Source organism: Mytilus edulis, chromosome 12 (genome assembly GCF_963676685.1).
Source record: "Mytilus edulis chromosome 12, xbMytEdul2.2, whole genome shotgun sequence".
Lineage (NCBI taxonomy): Eukaryota > Metazoa > Mollusca > Bivalvia > Mytilida > Mytilidae > Mytilus > Mytilus edulis.
The window spans coordinates 71,680,657-71,697,909 of record NC_092355.1 but is presented as its reverse complement, the minus strand read 5'-3'; the positions used below and the strand labels follow the sequence as shown (position 1 = coordinate 71,697,909).

The 17,253-nt window shown below is 34.9% G+C and overlaps 1 protein-coding gene across 1 annotated transcript in view; it reads right to left on the bottom strand.

Annotated features, from left to right (window-relative positions):
• The window catches only part of LOC139499281 (uncharacterized), a 740,979-nt gene that overhangs the window by 45,151 nt on the left and 678,575 nt on the right, over positions 1-17,253 (bottom strand). The gene's annotated exons all lie outside the window — the stretch shown is intronic.

Below are 17,253 nucleotides of genomic sequence, written 5' to 3'. Positions count from 1 at the left end.
GTGTCATATTTTCTCTCGTGGATAGCAAGAAACGACAACCTCATAATTACAAGTAATTTGTTCCTGACTTAAAAGCACAACACAAGACTGTGTTAAAATTAGTTGGAAAATGCCTCCCTGTACATTGGGCACGAAACTTAATTTATCTACAGAATACAAAAGATCTAAAGTAACGATTTGAAGATAAGTTATTTACCACTGGCAGTACACATCGAACATACATATGAAAATAAGAAAAATGTGATATGATTGCCAATAAGACAACTGTCCACCAAAGTTCAAACGAAGAAAAGTAAAATCACAAAAATACTGAACTCCGAGGAAAAGTCCGTAATCATATGGCAATATCAAATGATAAAACACATCAGACGAATGGATACATGTAACACATGTCATATTCCTGACTTGGCATATGTGGTCGTATCCAACTATAGACAATTAACCGTACGATCTTCAACATTGAGGAAAAAAAACATACCGTACGTATAGTCTGATATAAAAGGCCCCAACATTAAAAAAAATATGGAATTATTCAATTGAGAAAACTAACGACTTCATTTATAACTAAAGAATTCACGAAAAACAAATCAGAACTCGCGGAATTGTGCTGTTATCCTCACTCAAAGTGAGTGCAAATTTAATAATAATTAACTGTCAATGAATTTTAAAATTAAATTGATGACAAACATTCCGAATTCTCGAGGTACCAGTTATATATATACACATGAAAATAATAAATATAAGAATCGTAAGACAACGACCTTTCGGCCAATTGTGTTAGTTGAACCAAAATTTCAAATATATTTCAGTCAGTTTGATGATCAATCCATTTTGAATAAGAAAATCTAATTTATTTATATGCATTTTTCATTTACCAATTTGGGTCAAACATCTTGCGCCGTTTTAATGTTTCAACTAGGACTAATACACTAATTTGAAAGTAGTCCCCGGTTTCAACAAAGATCGGAACTCCGGCCTTCCATTTATTTTACAAATTGCACCAAAATACAGAAAACATGAATCCAAATTATTTTAGCGATAACATCTGGTATTGGTTTTCACTGAAGTTATCTTTACAGACCAGCGTGTGTTCAACCCCTTAATTGTGCGTCTTATCGCACATGTCAAATTATCTAGTAACCCCATGTGGAACGCAGATGGCAGTTAGGTCCGCTGCTGTATGCCCTGAGGTAATCGGTGCCCTCAGGTAATCGTGGCAATAGTGCCCATATGCGTAGTAATAACATGATCTAAAAATAGAATAAACTAAAAATACATCATTGTACTTTCTATTTCGACTGACAGTATATGTGCGAAAAATAGGAGAAAGCAGGAACACATACAATTTTTTACAATAAGTTACGACAAATAATTCACGAAAAAAATCCAAATATTTGGTTTATTTGTGATCATTGCAACGTGAACAGATATTTATTTAGTGAAACGTAAATGACTTAAAATAATTAAATAGAAAACACTTTTTGAATGGCGATTTAAACTTTTATAATAATAGTTGTCAAAAACTGGTTTCATAGAGATTTATGTAAATAAATGTATATACAATTATTTAAACTAACTATTAAAGAATAAAAGTTATCCACACATGCCTAAGGCAGCAAACATTTGATTTTCCGGGGGGGGGGGGGGGGGGTCTATGGATTTTTTTTCCTTCGGCAAAAGACAATATTTTTTGGAGACAGGTCGAAAACATTTCTTTTCTTTCATTTCAATTTTAGCATTACATATAGTGGCAGACCAATTAGAAACAAACTTTAAAAAAACAACCATAGCCCCCCCCCCCCCCCCCCCCCCCCCCCCACCCCCCTCTGAAAATGAAGTGATTGCTGCCTAAGTTTCGTGAATGTCCTGTTGAAACTATGACTATCATTGTGTTTGGTAATATATGACACTTACATATAGACAGATTACGCATATATTGATTTTGGTTACTTCTTTTAAAGTAACATAAGTAGAAAATGATAACATTTAATAGATAGGTTATTAAAATCAGTCCATCTTGTCCGACTGCATGAGGGGCAATGGCGGATTCATTCATTTTTTTCTAAATGGGGGAGTCCCCAATCCAGGACATAAGGAGGGGGTTCCAACTATATGTTCCCATTCAAATGCATTGATCTCCAAAAAAAAGGGTTCCTATCCCCAGAACACCCCTGGACCCACCACTGAGCTGTTACAAAAAATATCTCTATAAACTGTCACGGCATTATTTGAATTTAAGTGTACTGCATGCATCTTGCACTGTAAGATTAGCATTAACACTAATGCAAAATTGTTAAATATTTACCACTTTCGTTGGTTTTTTCTTATCTTTATTTGAAATGTATTTTATTTAAAGCTTCTTTGTGTACCATTCTTTGTTTATTCGAAAGGGGTAGTAGATATATATATATATATATATATATATATATATATACAATTAAAAAAGAAGAACCTAGATAACGATATGTATGCGTTCAATAATGATACATATAAAAAAGAAGCTGTGGTATAAATCCCAATGAGACAACATGTCCACAAAAGGACACAGAAATTAACAACAGTAGGTCACCGTACGGCTTTCAACAATGAGCAAAGTCGATATCGCATTGTCATCTATAAAAGGTTCAGAAATAACAATGAAATCCAATTCAAACGAGAAAACTAACGGCCTTAATTATATAAAACAAATGAACAAAAACAAATATGTAGCACATACTAGTAAACAAACGACAACCACTAAATTACAGGCTCCTGACTTGGGGCAGGCACATATGGGTTTTTTTTTCTTATAAAAGTTGTACAAACAATCGATATGTGAAAAGTATTCCATCAATTATATCAAAGTTTAAATAATCATAAATCTTTATCATTTAAGCAAAGCATACATTTATAGATCCGTATTTTACTCGATTGGCTTTAAAATAGTTAATAATATATAACACTAACATATGGACAGATTACGCATATATTGATTTTGGTTACTTCTTTTAAAGTAACATAAGTAGAAAATGATAACATTTAATAGATAGGTTATTGAAAATTAGTCCATCTTGTCCGACTGCATGAGGGGCAGTGGCGGATCCATCCATTTCAAAAAGGGGGGTTCCCAATCCAGGATACAAGGAGGGGGTTCCAACTATATGTTTCCATTCAAATGCATTGATCTCCAAAAAAAGGGTTCCTATACCCAGAACACCCCTGGACCCGCCACTGTCCATTGTTCAACTACTAAATTGTCTGTTTTACTTACTAGTACACTTGGTACAATAAAAAACCTGATAATAAATTGTTCAAATAAGGCCTTTGAAAATAGTGGAATTAATTACTTTTGGAGTGTCAAAAACTCGTTGGAAGTACTTGATAAATTGCATGCATATATTGGTGATTTTAAATCTGTTCAAAGTTTTGATTTTTCTATCCTATATACCACTTTGCCTCATATTCTTATTAAGAAAGAATTCACATCCCTAATTAACTGGGCATATAAAAAGTCGGAATGCGAGTACATATGTTCAAACTCTTTGCGATCATTTTTTAGTAGCAATAAACAAAAGAACTATGTCAATTGGACATGCTTTGATACTATTTATGCGCTTGAATTTTTATTTGATAACATTTTTGTTCGCTTTAGAGATTCCGTATATCGTCAAGTTATTGGAATTCCAATGGGGACTAACTGTGAACCAATTATTGCGGACCTGTTTTTATATTGTTATGAGTTACAATTTATGACTTAAATTAGCTAAGACCCATCAAAACAATATTTGATACAAAAATTTAACAATACTTTTAGATATTTGGATGATGTATTGGCTCTCAATAATAACGACTTCCGTATGTATACTAAAGAAATTTATCCTGTAGAACTTACTTTAATTAAAGCTAATGATAACAATGACCACTGCCCTTTCCTCGATCTTGATATCTATATCATAAACGGGAAGATTAATACAAAATTGTTGATAAGAGAGATGTTTTTTTTCATTTCCTATTGTTAATTATCCATTTGTAGATGGTGATGTTCCCTTGTCATCATCTTATGGTGTTTTTATATCTCAACTTGTACGATTCTCTCGTGTATGTAACAACGTATTAGATTTTAGCGAGAAAAATTTATGTATTACTAAAAACTTATTACACCAGGGTTTTCGATATCACAAACTGGTCAAAACATTTACTAAATTTTATCATCGGTATAAGGAAATAATTCGTAAATATAACTCAACATGCAGACTTCTTATACGTTCAGGTATTTCACATCCAATTTTTTTTGGAAGTATTCTATATAAAGAACAAAAATGTCAGTATTCTCCTCAGAAACTAACAAAACCTTTAAATAGACTTATTAAAAAGGGATATAGTTACGAAACTGTTGTCAGGTCATTAAAGATTGCATATTTTGGCTTTAATATTGATTCACTGATAGAATCTTCGAATCGGAACTAAACACATCTATTTCTAAAAAAACAGTTGTTGGCATGACACGGGTTATGTTCTTCTCATATATTTTATGATAGTATTATACTAAACCCCTAACGGGAGGGATTGTGCCTGATATTCATATGATGAACACATAATCTTTCAATCAGTTTAATTGAGGTCTGGAGCTGGTATGTAAGTTAACTGCTAGTAGTCTGTTGTTATTTATGTACTTTTGTCATTTTATTTATTTTCTTTTGTTACATCTTTTGACATCGGACTCGGACTTCTCTTGAACTGAATTATAATGTGCGTATTGTTATGCTTTTACTTTTCTACACTGGCTAGATGTATAGGGGGAGGGTTGAGATCTCATAAACATGTTTAACCCCGCCGCAATTTTGCGCATGTCCCAAGTCAGGAGCCTCTGGCCTTTGTTAGGCTTGTATGATTTTAAATTTTAGTTTCTTGTGTATAATTCGGAGTTTAGTATGACGTTCATTATCACTGAACTATTATGCATATTTTTAGGGGCCAGCTGAAGGACACCCACAACTGCGGGAATTCTCGCTACATTGGAGACCCTTTGGTTGCCTTCGGCTGTTGTCTGCTCTATGGTCGGGTGGTTGTCGCTTTGACATATTCACCACATCCTTTCTCAATTTTAATAACTATGTTTCTGATCTAATTTTGTCTTCTATAAACGGCATCTATATATTTACACTACAAATCTACAACTCTCAGTCTATGGCTACACGTGCTGATCTTATCTATATTCATGCATAATATTCATTAGCTGTGTATGAGTATCAAAATCGTATCATACGCGATGATGACCAGCCAGTACACACTGTAAGGATTTTATTCACCAGTATTAAAAAAGAGAAACATTGCAGTACGAACAGTAATCTAATTTTTTTTTCATTTGACATTACTTTGAAAGTAGCGTAGTTACAAGCACGGGTTATATAGTATATAACTGCTTTTTTAAAATGTTAATTGTCTTAATTAATCTTATTTGAGAGATGTTGGATATTTTCAAGGAAAAACCTCACTTCTCCAGTGGACTTTTGTACATATTCTGATAACCTTAGGTCATCTCTAAATTACTGTGTATTTCCTGTATCTCAGATCATATCTATGATTGCTCACATGGTGAGGTTACCTCAGGTCACCTCTGTATGATTGAACATTGTGAGTTACCTAATATTACCTCTGTATTGCTGTACATGGTGAGATTACTCTGTATTACTGCACATACTCGTATTACCACACTTTGTATAAACTTTACAAAACACTATTTTTTTAGTTTTCCTCAGGGCACTTCTGCATTTCTATACATGGCCAAGTGCACATGTTAACTAATGTCATTTCTTAACTACTGTATATAAATATGTAACCTCAGAATACCTCTGTATGTTAGAATATGGTGAGGTTACCTAAGGTCACAACTTCATGGTCATTGAACCAGCTGCATGTTACCACAGGTAAACTTTGCAAAACGCTAATTTTCTACAAACCTCAGATCACCACAATTGAATGTTCATAACTCCCTTCGTCAGCTTAGTCAGTACAGATTACATCTATGTTCTTTTTTTTTTCACGGACAGGCTACCTCAGGTCATCTGTAAATTACTGTACATGACCAGGTTACCTCAGGTCATCTGTAAATTACTGTATATGACAAGGTTACCTCAGGTCATATGTAAATTACTATACATGACCAGGTTACCTCAGGGAACCATTGTACTACTGTGCATGATAAGGTTACCTCAGGGAACCATGGTACTACTGTGCATGATCGGGTTACTTCAATGAACCATTGTTCTACTGTGCATGGTCTGGTTACCTCAGGGATCCATTGTACTACTGTGAATGGTCATGTTACCGAGGGAACCATTGCACTACTGTGCATGGTCAGGTTACCTCAGGGAACCACTTGACTACTGTGTATGGTCAGGTTACCTCAGGGAACCATTGTACTACTGTGCATTGTCATGTTACCTCAGGGAACCTTTGTACTACTGTGCATGGTCAGGTTTCCCCATGGAACCATTGTACTATTGACATGGTCAGGTTACTTCAGGGAACCATTGTACTACTGTGCATTGCAAGGTTACCTCAGGGAACCATTGTACTTCTGTGCATTGTCATGTCTCCTTAGGGAACCACTCTACTACTGTGCATGGTCAGGTTACCTCAGGGAACCATTCTACTACTGTGCATGGTAAGGTACCTCAGGGAATCATTGTACTACTCTGCATTGTCAGGTTTCTTCAGGAAACCATTGTTCTACTGTGAATGGTTATTTCACCTCTGGGAATTATTGTACTACTGTGCATTGTCATGTAACCTCAGGGAACCATTGTACTACTGTGCATGGTTAGGTTACCTCAGGAAACCATTGTAATATTATACTATGCATTGTCAGGTTACTCAGGGAACCACTGTTCAACTATGCATTGTCAGGTTACTCAGGGAACCACTGTTCAACTATGCATGGTCAGGTTACCTCAGGAATAAATTGTACTACTGTGCATTGCTAGGTTACCTCAGGGAACCATTGTACTACTGTGCATGGTAAGTTTATCTCAGGGAACAATTGTACTTCTATGTATGGCCATGTTACCTTAGGAAATTATTGTACTACTGTGCATGGTCATGTTACTTCAAGGAACCACTGTACTACTGTGCATGATCATGTTACCTCAAGGAAACACTGTACAACTGGGCATGGTCAGAAAACCTCAGGAAAGCATTGTACTACTGCGCAGGGAACCTTTGTACTATTGTGCATGGTCAAGTCTCCTCAGGGAATCATTGTTCTACTGTGCATGGTCATGGTCCCTCAGGGAATCATTGTACTGCTGTGTATTTTAAGGTTACCTCAGGGAACCATTGAACTACTGTGCATGATCAGGTTACCTCAGGGAACCATTGTACTACTGTGCATGGTCAGGTTACCTTAGGGAACCATTGTACTACTGTGCATGGTCATGTTACCTCAGGGAACCATTGTACAACTGGGCATGGTCAGGTAACCCCAGGGAACCGTTATACTAATATGCAGGGAACCATTGTACTGTGTATGGTCAGGTTACTTAAATGAACCATTGTACTACTGTGCATGGTAGGTAACCTCAGGGAATCATTGTACTACTGTGCATGGTCATGTTACAACAGGTAACCACTACACAACTGGGCATTGTCAGGTAACCTCAGGGAACCATTGTGCTATTGTGCATGTTCAAGTCTCCTCAGGGAAACGTTGCATGGTCAGGTTACCTTAGGGAACCATTGTACTACTGTGCATGGTCATGTTACCTCAGGGAACCATTGTACAACTGGGCATGGTCAGGTAACCCCAGGGAACCGTTATACTAATATGCAGGGAACCATTGTACTGTATATGGTCAGGTTACTTAAGTGAACCATTGTACTACTGTGCATGGTAGGTAACCTCAGGGAATCATTGTACTACTGTGCATGGTCATGTTACAACAGGTAACCACTACACAACTGGGCATTGTCAGGTTACTTCAGGGAACCATTGAACTACTGTACATGTTCATGTTACCTCAGGGAACCATTTTACTACTGTGCTAGTCAGTTTATCTCCGGGAACCATTGTACTACTGTGCATGGTCAGGTTACCGATGGAACTTGACGTGCTTCTGTGCATGGTCAGGTTTCCTCAGGGAACCATTGTACTACTGTACATGGTCATGTTACCTCAGGGAACCACAGTACTACTGTGCATGGTCAGGTTACCTCAGGGAACCATTGTACTACTGTGCATTGTCATGTTACCTCAGGGAACCACTGTTCAACCATTGTTCTACTGTGCATGGTTATTTAACCTTAGGGAACTATTGTACTACTGTGCATTGTCATGTAACCTCAGGGAACCATTGTACCACTGTGCATGGTTAGGTTACCTCAGGAAATCATTGTAATACTATGCATTGTCAGGTTACTCAAGGAACCACTGTTCAACTATGCATTGTCAGGTTACTCAGGGAACCACTGTTCAACTATGCATGGTCAGGTTACCCCAGGAATACCTTGTACTACTGTGCATTGCTAGGTTACCTCAGGGAACCATTGTACTACTGTGCATGGTAAATTTATCTCAGGGAACCATTGTTCTACTGTGCATGGTTATTTAACCTTAGGGAACTATTGTACTACTGTGCATTGTCATGTAACCTCAGGGAACCATTGTACCACTGTGCATGGTTAGGTTACCTCAGGAAATCATTGTAATACTATGCATTGTCAGGTTACTCAAGGAACCACTGTTCAACTATGCATTGTCAGGTTACTCAGGGAACCACTGTTCAACTATGCATGGTCAGGTTACCCCAGGAATACCTTGTACTACTGTGCATTGCTAGGTTACCTCAGGGAACCATTGTACTACTGTGCATGGTAAATTTATCTCAGGGAACCATTGTACTACTGTGCATGGTCAGATTACCTCAGGGAACCATTTTACTACTGTGCATGGTCAGGTTACCTCAGGGAACCATTGTACTTCTATGTATGGCCATGTTACCTTAGGAAATCATTGTACTACTGTGCATGGTCATGTTACTACAAGGAACCACTGTACTACTGTGCATGGTCATGTTACCTCAGGGAACCACTGTACAACTAGGCATGGTCAGATAACCTCAGGAAAGCATTGTACTACTGTGCAGGGAACCTTTGTACTATTGTGCATGGTCAAGTCTCCTCAGGGAATCATTGTTCTAATGTGCATGGTCATGGTCCCTCAGGGTATCATTGTACTGCTGTGTATTTTAAGGTTACCTCAGGGAACCATTGAACTACTGTGCATTATCAGGTTACCTCAGGGAACCATTGTACTACTGTGCATGGTCAGGTTACCTCAGGGAACCATTGTATTACTGTGCATGGTCATGTTACCTCAGGGAACCACTGTACAACTGGGCATGGTCAGGTAACCCCAGGGAACCGTTATACTAATATGCAGGGAACCATTGCACTGTGTATGGTCAGGTTACTTAAGTGAACCATTGTACTAATGTGCATGGTAGGTAACCTCAGGGAATCATTGTACTACTGTGCATGTTCATGTTACACCAGGTAACCACTATACAACTGGGCATTGTCAGGTTACCTCAGGGAACCATTGTACTATTGTGCATGTTCAAGTCTCCTCAGGGAAACGTTGTTCTACTGTGCATGGTCATGGTACCTCAGGGAACCATTGTACTGTTGTGTATTGTGAGATTACCTCAATGAATCATTGTAATGCTGTGCATGGTCAGGTTACCTCAGGGAACCACTGTACAACTGTGCATGGTCAGGTTACCTCAGGGAAACATTGTACTCGTGTGCATGGTCAGGTTACCTCAGTGAACCACTGTACAACTGTGCATGGTCAGGTTATTCATAAAGATAGACAAGAATGAGATTTACAGATAATTTAGTAGACTGAATTTTTTTCTGAACTCATTTTTTTCTGTTTGTTTATAGGTTTATGGTGAATGGAAACATAAATATAGACTTTTAAAAAAATCTTGCATCTTTTGGGGATATCATTCCAGGAAAGTGGAAGGATCTCATGTTTACTTGAAGTGGTGAGGTCTAGTAAAAATAGCAAACAGAAAGTAGAAAAAAATGAGTTGACTTCAGGATTGCGTAACGTTTTATTCTTCGTGGCAAGACCCCCTTTTTTCAATTAAATCACCATTTCGCTCTGGTACATCCATGATATGAACATGATTTTTTTTTCTAAGATCAGCTGTCTTGCATGTAAGCCTATGGAGCAGTCAATAACAAGACTGCAACATTATGTTAATTTGATTTGAATCGATTATATTTGTTGTTATTTTTTGGGTTACCTGAGGTAATCCTGTTATGAAAGAATACTTCGTAGATACTTTGCTGGTATATGCATTTATGCTGTAATTACACAATTTCTTAATTTAAAATGTAGGACTTCATAGATTTGTATTGTTTATGCGATTATATGTAAATGTTAAACGAGTTCACCTGAGTTAAATGGGTTGTATTTGGTGTTATAGTTGGGGTTACCTGAGGCAACCCTGTCATGAATGAATACTTCGTAGATACTTTGCTAGTCTTTACATTAATTGTAATAAACCAACTTATTCATTTTGAATGTAGGACGTCATTGAAGTTATATTGTTTATGGGATATATATGTAAAGGTGATCTCAAATAACTTCAGTTAAGTGGGTTATATTTGCAATTATATTTGGGGTTACCTCAGGTACCCCTGTTATGAAAGAATGCTTATTAGATAGTTTGTTAGTGTAAACATTTATGTTGTAATGAAACAATTTCTTTATTTTACATGTAGGACTTCACAGATGTAAATTGCTTACGCGATATTTAGAAAATGCGACCTGTCTTAACTCGATTTAAATGGATTATACTTGTAGCTATTTTATGGGTTACCTGAGGTAACCCTGTCATGACAGAATACTTAGTAGATACTTTATTAGTATATGTATTTATGGTCTAATAAACCAACTTCTTCATTTTCAATGTAGGAATTCATTGAAGTTATATTGTTTATGTGATGTAAATGTAAAGGTGATCTGAATTAACTTGAGTTAAATTGGTTGTAATTGCTGTTATTGCTTGGGTTACCTCAGGTAACCTTGTTATGAAAAAAATATTAGAAGATACTATGCTAGTGTATACATTTGTATTTTAATCACACAATTTCTTAATTTAAAAATGTAGGGCTTCATAGATTTGTATTTTTTATTTGATGTTATTTTTATGGTTACCCGAGGTCATCCTGTCATGTAAGAATACTTTGTAAATAGTTTTCCAGAATATACATTTAAGTTGTAATAAACGATTTACTTTTTTATAAATTTGAGCTTCATAGATGTGTATTGTTTATATGATATTTAGGAAAGGCGACTTAAGTTAATTTGATATGAATGGATAATACTTGTTACTATTTTATGGGTTACCTGAGGTAACCCTGTCATGACAGAATACTTAGTAGATACTTTATTAGTATATGTATTTATGGTCTAATAAACCAACTTCTTCATTTTCAATGTAGGAATTCATTAAAGTTATATTGTTTATGTGATGTATATGTAAAGGTGATATGATTTTACTTGAGTTATATAGGTTGTTTTTGTTGTTATTGTATTGGTTACCTCAGGTAACCCTGCTATGAAAGAATTCTTAGTAGATACTTTGCTAGTGTATACATTTGTATTGTAATTCCACAATTTTTTAATTTGAAATGTAGGACTTCATAGATTTGTATTGTTTATGTGATGCATATATATTTAAAGGTGACCTCAGTTAACTTGAGTTAGATGGGTTATCTTTGTTGTTATTGTTATGGTTACCTAAGGTAACCCTGTAATGAATGAATCCTTCGTAGACACTTTGCTAGTGTTTACATTAATTGTAATAAACAAACTTCTTTATTTTAAATGTAGGACTCATGAAAGTTATATTGTTTATGTGATGCACATGTAAAGGTGACCTCAGTTTACTTCAGTTAAGTGGGTTATATTTGTAATTATGTCTGGGATTACCTGAGGTACCCATGTTATGAAGAATGCTTTTGAGATAGTTTGCTAGTGTAAACATTTATGTTGTAATCGGACAATTTCTTTATTTTAAATGTAGGACTGCATAGATGTGCATTGTTTATGTGATATTTCTGAAAGGCGACTTAAGTTAACTTGATATGAATGGATAATACTTGTTTCTATTTCATGGGTTACCTGAGGTAACCTGTCATGACAGAATATTTAGTAGATACTTTGCTAGTATATTCATTTATGGTGTAATAAATCAACTTCTTCATTTTTAATGTAGGAATTCATTAAAGTTATATTGTTTATGTGATGTATATGTAAAGGTGATCTGAATTAACTTGAGTTAAATAGGTTGTTTTTGTTGTTTTTGTATTGGTTACCTCAGGTAACCCTGCTATGAAAGAATTCTTAGTATATACTTTGTAAGTGTATACATTTATATTTTAATTACAAAATTTCTTAATTCAAAAATGTAGGACTTCATAGATTTGTATGGTTTATGTGATGCATATATATTTAAAGGTGATACCTGAGTTTACTTGAGTTATATGGGTTGTATTTGTTGTTATTGTTATGGTTACCTGAGGTAACCCTGTAATGAATGAATTCTTTGTAGATACTTTGCTATTGTTTACATTAATTGTAATAAACAAACTTCTTTATTTCAAATGTAGGACTTCATGAAAGTTGTATTGTTTATGTGATGTATATATATAAAGGTGACCTCAGTTAACTTGAGTTAGATGGGTTATCTGTGCTATTATTGTTATGGTTACCTAAGGTAACCCTGTAATGAATGAATTCTTCGTAGACACCTTGCTAGTGTTTACATTAATTGTTATAAACAAACTTCTTTATTTTAAATGTAGGACTTCATGAAAGTTGTACTGTTTATGTGATGCACATGTGAAGGTGACCTCAGTTAACTTCAGTTATGTGGGTTATACTTGTAATTACGTCTGGGGTTACCTCAGGTACCCATGTTATAAAGAATGCTTTTTAGATAGTTTGCTAGTGTAAACATTTATGTTGTAATCAAACAATTTCTTTATTTTAAATGAAGGACTTCATAGATGGGTATTGTTTATGTGATATATTGGAAAGGCGACTTAAGTTAACTTGATATGAATGGATAATACTTGTTTCTATTTTATGAGTTACCTGAGGTAACCGTGCATGACAGAATATTTAGTAGATACTTTGCTAGTATATGCATTTATGGTGTAATAAACCAACCTCTTAATTTTTAATGTAGGAATTCTTTGAAGTTATATTGTTTATGTGATGTATATGTAAAGGTGATCTGAATTAACTTGAGTTAAATAGGTTGTATTTGCTGTTATTGTTTTGGTTACCTCAGGTAACCCAGCTATAAAAGAATTCTTAGTTGATACTTTGCTAGTGTATACATTCATATTGTTATTCCACAATTTTTTAATTTGAAATGTAGGACTTCATAGATTCGTATTGTTTATGTGATGTATATATATTTAAAGGTAACCTGAGTGAACTTCAGTTAGATGGGTTATCTTTGTTGTGATTGTTTTGGTTATCTGAGGTAACCCTGTCACGTAAAAATACGTCGTAGATAGTTTTCCAGAGTATACATTTAACTTCTAATAAACCATTTACTTTATCATTTTGGACTTCATAGATAAGTATTGTTTATATGATATTCAGGAAAGGCGACTTTAGTTAATTTAATTTGAATGGATTGTATTTGTTGTTATTTTTGAAATAACATGAGGTATCTCTGTTATGAAAGAATACTTCGTAGATAATTTGTTGGTATATGCATTTATGCTGTAATGACACAATTTCTTAATCTAAAATGTAGGACTTCATAGATTTGTATTGTGTATGCGAGGTCTATATAAATGTAACCTGAGTTAACTTGAGTTGAATGGGTTGTATTTATTGTAATTATTGGGGTTACCTCATGTAACCCTGTCGCGAATGAATACTTCGTAATACTTTGGTAGTGTTTACATTTATTGTAATAAACAAACTTCTTTATTTCAAATGTAGGACTTCATGAAAGTTGTATTGTTTATTTGATTTACATGTAAAGGTGATCTCAGTTTACTTCAGTTAAGTTAAGTGGGTTATAATTGTAATTATATCTGGGGTTAACTCAGGTACCCATGTTATAAAGAATCTTATTAGATGGTTTGCTAGCGAAAACATTTATGTTGTAATCAAACAATTTCTTTATTTTACATGTACGCCTCATAGATGTGTATGGTTTATGTGATATATCGGAAAAGCGACTTTAGTTAACTTGATATCAATGGATAATACTTGTTGCTATTTTATGGGTTACCTGAGGTAACCCTGTCATAACAAAATACTTAGTAGATACTTTGCTAGTATATGCATTTATGCTGTAATAAACCACTTTCTTCTTTTGTTATGTAGGAATTCATTGAAATTATATTGTTTATGTGATGTATATGTAAAGGTGATCTGAATTAACTTGAGTTAAATAGGTTGTATTTGCTGTTATTGTTTGGGTTACCGCAGGTTACCCTGTTATGAAAGAATTTTTAGTACATACTTTGCTAGTGTATACATTTATATTTTAATTACACAATTTCTTAATTTTATAATAGAATGTAGGACTTCATAGATTTGTATTGTTTATGTGATGTATATATAAAGTTACCTCAGTTGACTTGAGTTTAATGGTTGTATTTGTTGTTATAATTGGGGTTACCTCAGGTAACCCTGTCATGAATGAATACTTCAGATCATTAATTGAACTTTTATAAAAAAAAAAAAAAAAAAAAAAAAAGTTTATAATTTTACCAGCCATCCCCACCCTACACGTACATACGAAATGAATGATCGGTGAAAACAAATAATAAAATCATTTGGGAAGTTTGTTGACATCTTTGGTATTTGGTCACTTTAAAATTTGGTATTAAGATCTATCTAAATAAGAACTATTTTTTCGTGCGTATTTAATCAATGACGCATTACCACGATTACCTCAGGGCACCGATTACCTCAGGGCATACAGCAGCGGACCTAACTGCCACCTGCATGTGGAACGAGGATGGATTATCGTCCTTCTTTCTTTCTTTCTTTTGTATAAGCTTCCTATCTAAGGAACACCCCGCAATGGGTAATGAGGAGTATTTACAGTAGTGGGTAAATCAAGATTTATTTTATATTTTTAAAAGTTAATTACAATAGGGTTAAAAAGGACCAAAGACAAAGGTAAAAATAATCGATAAAATAAATAATGTAAAAAAGGGCCAGTAGACGTGCTCTGTACATATGGTGTAGAGTTTAACGTAGTTAAGAAGTAAAAATACAATAAAATGGGGATGGAAAAATATTCACAGGATTAGAAAAAAAAAAAAAAAAATGTACATGTTTGGAGGCATAAAATCTAAAACTCAACTTGTCCATCATAAGTAAAAAAATAAAATTGATTAGGTACAAAAGTTACTAGAGTACATTGTCTATACTGATCATTCCTAGAATTCACATACTTCCATTTGAATTTCACTGGTTTTCTAAGTTCTTTAGAAGCTTTAAGCGGCAGATATGTATTTTGTAACAGAAGTCTCTAGTCAGTGACTCGACATTCATCTTCTGGGTTTTACTGAGGTTTTGCAGATTGTGGAAAACTGAGAAATCTAGCAAAAGTGCTACGATGTTTTGGTTATTGTTAAAAAGTTGTTCCCATCCTTTGCAACCTATGATATTTGTGACCAGGATTTTGAGAGGAAGGAAATACTTCATACGCATTTCCCTTAAAGCTGGACAGAATGTTAAGACATGCGTTAAATCTTCGTCCTCCCTCTGACACAGAAGGCATGTTGCATTTATCTTGTATTGACTAAATTTGTATTTGTCGGCCTGTACCAAGTATGTACCAGTGAGCATACGAGCTTTGATCATGCTTTTCCGTACATCTAATAAGCTCTGTGATGCAGATTCCCAGACTGGGTGGACAGTACCTATCTCTAAGATGGTTGTGTTAAGTGAACTCAGTGATGATTTTGACTTCGCCTTTTCTTGTAGGTCATAGGTCCAGTATTTGTTGATTGTGGATCTCAAGATTTTTTTCCATACAACTTTTGAAGGCAGTTTTATACTGGAGTCAAGAATGTTTGGCAGGTTGTATTGTTGTAGTAGTAAAATTGATTGATGAAAGAAGCTTTTAGGATTATCGGAGTTGACGGATATTTGTCTTTTAAGAATTTCCTTTAATTTAGCGTTGTCACAGGACAGAATTGCATGTAAAAGTGTCAGTTTCTTTCTATGGATTTCTCCTTCTACCGGTAGGACACCCAGTAGTAAATAAATGGCAGAAATAGCCGTTCTTTTAGAGAATGATTGGATTGATCTGAGAGTTTCTTTGTGAAACTTTTCCAGTAGTTCCATTTGAGCTTTGGTAAGAGTGAGGACTTCCAAGCCATACAAGAGTCTAGGTAATACATAGCTTTTGTATATTGTAACGGAGATTTTGGGATTTAAGCCGTTGGTTCCGTGCAGACCTGAGTTCATTAGAGCATACTTGGTTCTTCTTGCAGATTTGATGCGATCCTCTATGTTGATATCACATTCCTTTCTCGTTGTTCGTTTTATACCCAGATGTACCGTTTCTTCAGAAGCAGAAATTTCCTTTCCCGACATGTTCCAGGAGTAAGGCTCGGGATTTTTTGATGATTTATTATAGTGGATAATTTTGGATTTAGTCGGGTGAATAGTATACTGGTGTTGGTTCGCATATCTCTGTAGAATATTAAGCATCACCTGAAGTTCTTCTGGATTTGAGCTCAGTAGCGCTACATCATCAGCACAAGTTGGTGCGCCACAGTATATTGTGCCTAATAAAAAGCCTAGTGAGTTTTCTTCCAGTTCTTTAAGAAGATCTTCCACAAATATTTTATATAAGTGGGTTGATAGAATACCCCCTTGTCTAACTCCTTGTTGGATGTTAAAGCTATCACTGAATTCTCCCTTGTCGATACAAATAATTGTTATCAAATTGAGTTATCTCCCTTAAACCGGACAGATTCTTGGCAATGACGTTTCCAGTAATTTCAAGTACCTGCCTCTTTTATACGCACAAACGTCACACACAGCACCAGTTTTGTATTTTTTTATGTCAACCATATGAACTAATTTCATTCAGTTAATTTAATAAATAAAGGCATACAAAGTTTATAATTGGAGTATAGATTATGTAAAAATTTGCACATTATCACAGAAAAAATAGTTTTCAACACCAAAATTCAATATGT